Here is a 5,865-nt window from a genome sequence, read left to right on the forward strand (position 1 = left end):
GTTAATGGAATCAGCCCATGTTCTTCTCTGGCTTTTGTCATGGGGTGGGGGGAAGAAGAGGGAAAAATTCGAAAGGGAGCATCAGCAGGGGAAAGTTGGGGAAAATCCAGGGAGTCTGCAAAAATGACGGTAGAGAAAGGTATCGAGGAAACGATCAGTTACCAATCAGAGTTTCCTTCTAATGGAATGTCTGATTTTATTAATGATGGAATTTATAAAGGTCCTTAAGAAAAGAAAAGAATTTAGTCAGTTCAGCATTTAGCTGGGAAAATTAATACAGAGGATGTGTTAAAATGGCTATTTTATTTTTCTTTCTTCCCTTTTTTTTTTGGTGGTGGGGATGAGATTGGGTGCATCGCCGGCCAGTTCTTCTCCAGCTCTGTGCTTTCTTTAGTCAGTACTGAAGAAGCAGAGCAAGGGGCCCAGTGTCTCACCCTGACACTCTTTGGCACATTAAACACATCTCCTTTAGTCTAGCCGCGGTGCTCAGCACCTCAAATGCATCTTTCCAGTTAATCCTATAACAATGCCATGAGGTCAGGGATGTTAGGTCACTTGTCTAAGATTTCACAGCTTGAGAACAGCGGTTCCAGGATGCTCACCCGAGCTCCCTGACTCTTGGGGAAAGCCTGTGTGTCGGGGACAGTGAGATTTCTCTTAAGGATGAGTCGTGTTCCTCAGGATTGAATTCTACAGCTGGGAGAACTCTTTGGACAAGAGGATGTCTCTTCTGCTCATGGTGGCTTCCATTCTAGAGAGCTGAGACGTCCTGGCGCAGGCTTTGCTGGAAAGGACCTTCATCTGGGGAAACACAGAAGGGGTGGTGGCGGAGGTAGGGAGCACAGTGTTGGCATGCTGAGGTTTCCCCAGATGACTTTGTCCAGCTGGCAAGTGCTCCTCACACCATGGTTGGTACTTCATTCAATCTTCTGAGGTGTCTCAGGTCAGAGAAGGCCTGGAAGGCATGGCTGGGTCTGAAACTCCTGGCAGATGATTCTTCAGCTTGAGTTTTTTTTCCAAAGATGTAATTATTTATTTCTGCCCTTTCCCCCCCAGTTGTCTGCTCTCTGTGTTCATTCACTGTGCGTTCTGTGTCTACTTGTCTTCTCTTTAGGCGGCTCCAGGAACCGATCCTGGGACCTTCCGGAGTTGGAGAGAGGTACTCATTCTCTTGCACCACCTCAGCTCCCTGATCTGCTGTGTCTCTTATTGTCTCTCCTCTGTGTCTCTTTTTATTGCATCATCTGGTTGCGTCAGCTCTCCGTGTGGGCCAGCATTCCATGCAGGCCAGCACTCCACGTGGGCCAGCTCACCACATGGGCCAGCTTGCCTTCACCAGGAGACCCTTGGGTATCAAACCCTGGACCTCCTATACAGTAGACAGGAGCCCAATTGCTTGAGCCACATCTGCTTCCCCAGCTTGAGATTTTGACCTCTAATAAAGAAAATATTCCTTAGACTGTCACCTGTCATTTACGGCTAATCGGAAAGAGAGTGTGATGTGCCTGGCACTTGTTGGGGGACACAGAGAGCAAATGCAGCTGTGAGCCTTGGCCTTGATCCAAGCTTGCCTGGGGCCTGCCCTAACCACATGAATGTTTGAACACCTGGTTCCCAAACCTCTAAGTATTTCTCCTGAGCCAGATAACCCCAGGTATACCTGCCCTATGTCCTTTTCTCTCAGGGCCTTGGCATGTAAAGGAACGCTTTAGTTATAAACTAATTCTTACCACCGTGTCAGTGGACCCCTTAGTTCTCACATCCCATTAGATATGAGAAGCCGCAGAATCTGACACAAGAATTTCACCTCTTTCCCCAGGTGCACCAATGGCAGATATGGCTAAGAGATCAATTCATCAGAGTTGGCACTTGAGGATTCGTTTGTTCATTCAGTGAATGTTTATGGAGTGCCGACTGGTCTAAGCTTGGTGCCAGGCACTCGATGTTTAGTGGTGAGCAACACAGGCAGTCTCTAGAGTCTGGATGAAACTTTTTGCCATCCCTGGTGAGACCTAGTGAGAAGACTTTTCTCGAGTCAGGAATCCCACTGCTTGGACAATGCACTTGACTGGTCTTAGTTTTCTCATCTGTAAAACAAGATCAGACTAGATTACGTCTGTGATTCTTTCCCCCTCTAAATTTAAAATTCTGTAACTGAAAGGCAGGCTGAAGACCCACGGTCTCAACCAATGCCCACACCTCTGGTGGTTAGAACTGTAGGTAGTTAGCCGTCGTGTGGGCAGGGGAGGAGCGGGGCCCTTTGGCAAAGACCTCCAATCACACCCAGACAAGGCAGTGCCTTCGCCACCCAAAGATGAGCCCGGCCCCGAATCAGCCAGGCTGCCTCTATTGCCTTGTCCAGAGAAGAGGGGTAGGCATAGGAGGGAACTGTCGAAAAGGAGAACAGGGGACAAATTAGTTCTTGACTTCAACAAATTCAACTGAGCAAGTGTAACTGGAGAAGAAATGACTTGGTAACAGCATGTACCAAAAGATTCAGGTGCTGCAGGCAGTTGTCAGCTCCGCGTGAAGCCACTGGGATCTTAACTTGCACTAATGGAAATAATGTCCAGGATAAAGGAACGCTGGTCCTTTGATACACTATGCAGTTCTGACTGTTCCTGGAAAACTATTCACTTCTGATTTCCACACTTTAAAAGAGAAGGGTGGGGTGTCCATTATGGGCCTGGCACTTTACACCCGTTGTTTCATTTTAATCCCGACAACAACTCAATAATCTAGGACAGTTACTTCCCATTTTACGGAGGGGAAAATTGAAGTTAAGCCAGTCTTCGAGGTCTCAAACCCATGTAGTGGTGGAGCCAGGACTCAGGCTCATCTGACCTCAGAGCCCACGGTCTTTCCAGGAGAAACTGACAACCTTGGGAGAGAGAAGGATCAGTCCCAGTGTCTACTCCAGGGGTAAGGCAAAGCAGAAGGACTTAGGCCTGGGCTTGAAGCGGGGATAGGACAGGACAGAAGAAACAGGGAGGGAAGGACATGTCAGGGAGAAAAGAGAGTAAGGCTTAGAGATAAGAATCTAGGGGCCAAGGCAGCTGAGTGGCAGGTGAGAAGACTCATATTGTGCAGGACAGAGACAGGAGATAAGGGTGGGCTGGTTTATGCAGATCCCAGAAGGCCTGAGTGCCAGGTTAAGGATTATCATTTGTGACCACATATGGGGAGGTAGTAAACACTGGGCAGTGCTCAGGGTTGGAGGGACATGGTAAGGCCTGGGTTTCTGGAAGAGACTTGACTGCATCCACGGTGGCTAAGGTAGGGACAATGAAAGGTGCCACCTACTAGGCTATGGTAAGCAGAAATAATGGGATAGGAATAAAAGGGATGATTAATTTGCTTGTGGTTGCAATATTTCCTCCGATTTTTTTTTTAAGCCTCCCATCCAGGAATCATTCTTGCTGTATCAGCTCCTGAGGTCTCCTTCACTGCACAGAATCCGGGTAATTGGAAAAAGGAAATAACAAAATTAAAACCTGCCGAGGATCATGTTTATAACAAAGAACTGAGCCAGAGAGGGAAGAGAGATGCAGAGACTGGTCGGTCTGGGCTAGGAAATAGATGTTTGGGGTTAAAGGAAGGGAATAAAGTGAGCGTTCTGAGGGCTCATGGTGTGTGGTGGAGATTAATAAAGACGGGGGGGATGGAGGATTTTAGGAAGGATTTTAGGAAGGATTTTTACCGTGATAGGGTGAGACTTGAATCTTTTTTTTTTTTAATGAGAAAATGCCTTCTTTTTTGAGGTTGCCTTCAGTCAGTTATAGCACAGGTGCATGTAACACATAAACCAGGGGTCAGCAAACTTGTTAAGGATAATCACCTTTTCAGAAAACAAACCTTAACAATATGTAAACGCATGGGCATGGTTGTTCCAAGATAACTTTTGAAAACGGATGGCCTGAACTTTGCTGAACCCTAACGAGAACACATAGTTCATGAAATAACGCCTTCATTATGGCAAATTTTGTCGTAACTTTTAAGTGTTCAACACACACTTTTGTAAATAAAGTTATAGCTTTCCACCATGCCAAGAATAAACAGTCTGTTCATGTTTTACCTTCCCACCTTATTAATCATCCTAAATGATCACCCAGATGAATCAAACTTATTATCCGATTGTAACAAAGCACCCATTTCACTCTTTGCATAAATACCATGCTCTATTTAATAATCAATATTTAGGCCTATATAGTTTCCAAAAATTATTCCCAATACAATACAAATTCGAGTTTGATGATCCACTGCCAAGAAGCTGAATAAAGCTTCATCTTTATCATTGTGGATTTCGTGACATCTTGTTGCATTCTCTGACCTGAAACATTAGTTCAATTTTCCTAGAAACATTTGAAAATTAGTTAGAAAAGTTCTCCCAGTAACTCAAAACACTGCAAGTTTTTAACAGTAAAGAATGTTACTTGTGTAAGTCAGAATCTGATACCAATTAAATGGTAACAGCTTTGCCAATAAACAAGAAAATGCTCTTCCATGGCTAGGAAGGGAGCCTGCCACAGACGATAGGTCCCAAAGATACTTGGAGAATGAGTTGAATCTTTTCCAGTAAAATTTATGAATTGAGTTTTCAGTGAATTTTGGTGGTATGGTTTTATTTGATGTCAACTAAGTAAAACTGGACCATGTCATGCTCCAAGTACATGGGGGCACAGGGATTTTGCAGCCACCTAGAATCATGCTCAGGCTGCACATGAGTGAACTGAGGGATATTTTTAAGGTTTCTAAATAGTGAAAGGACCTAACAATTGTCATGTGGAAATGTGAAGGTGATAAGAAGAGATCATAAAATAACTTTGCAAAAATGGGGCACTGGTTCAGTATTGACTTCTCCAACTCGCTGCTGGTCTACGGTAGAAATTTTTACCAGCTGCCTCTGGCCACCAGCCTAGAATAATTTCACACATGAGATTTGCAAATGTGACTTCGTATTTCAGATTGAGGGGGAAATTATAGTTCTCTGAGGACCTCTCGACCCCCAGATATGGCAGAACCTGACTGTTTTCAATTACGTAATAAATATTTATTCCCTGGGCCAGAGGCATTAGCCCCAAGCATTGGAGAAACTGGATCACATGGGGACACAAAAATAATTGAGTTTGCATTGGGTCTCAGCAGATGATGGCAAAAATCTGCAGCAACAGGCTGAAGAAACTTTTGACATAGTCACTGGTGATGCTGCAGAAAGAGGACAGAGAAGCAATGAGAAGCTGAGGCCATGAGGTGGGGAGCTGGCTTCTTCCAGGGCTGGGCTAACGCCTGAGGTGTGGGAAGTCCTGGCAGCACTGGTCCTTTCAGGTGGTCGTGGCAAGATCCCATCATGCTGCAGACAGGCATCACGATGTCACTTGCCAGGCTCCTCTGGAAGGCGGATCAGAGCCACTTGGTGGCTTTGTGTCCTCATCCCATGGCCAGCGAAGGTGTGAACCAGGCAAAGCTTGCTTTGCTTCCTTCTTTCCCTTTGCCTCACCTCCAGTAACGTCGTGTGGAGGGCCCTGGGCTGGAGGCACACCCATGAGCAAGAGTGGCTTCCCCCTCCCCTTGTGGAGCTCACAGATTAGTGGGGAAGAAGACAATTCCAGACCAGTGTGATGAGCTCTCTGCTGGGGGTGCCCAGGGTGCACTGGGAGCAGTGGGGAGGGAATGCCAGCATGGGGGGGACGGGACCAGGGGAGGCTTCCTGGAGAAATGACGTGTGCACCTGAAGGATGAGGATGGCTCAGCCAGGAGAAGGGGAAGCAAGGGGAGGTGGAGAATGTTCCAAGCAACGGAATACCAGGTGCTAATAGTGATACTGGGTGGGGTTTTCTCTGTGCAAGGCCCCGTACCAAATGCCTT

At 46.3% G+C, this 5,865-nt stretch overlaps 1 non-coding gene across 1 annotated transcript; it reads right to left on the reverse strand.

The window, feature by feature from the left end:
- Positions 1–4,424: 4,424 nt before the first annotated feature.
- Positions 4,425–4,555, reverse strand: LOC111762977 (small nucleolar RNA SNORA24). Its single transcript, XR_002795961.1, has one exon. It is a non-coding gene; the product is annotated as a small nucleolar RNA SNORA24 (small nucleolar RNA).
- Positions 4,556–5,865: the final 1,310 nt, after the last annotated feature.

Source organism: Dasypus novemcinctus, chromosome 3 (assembly GCF_030445035.2).
Source record: "Dasypus novemcinctus isolate mDasNov1 chromosome 3, mDasNov1.1.hap2, whole genome shotgun sequence".
Lineage (NCBI taxonomy): Eukaryota > Metazoa > Chordata > Mammalia > Cingulata > Dasypodidae > Dasypus > Dasypus novemcinctus.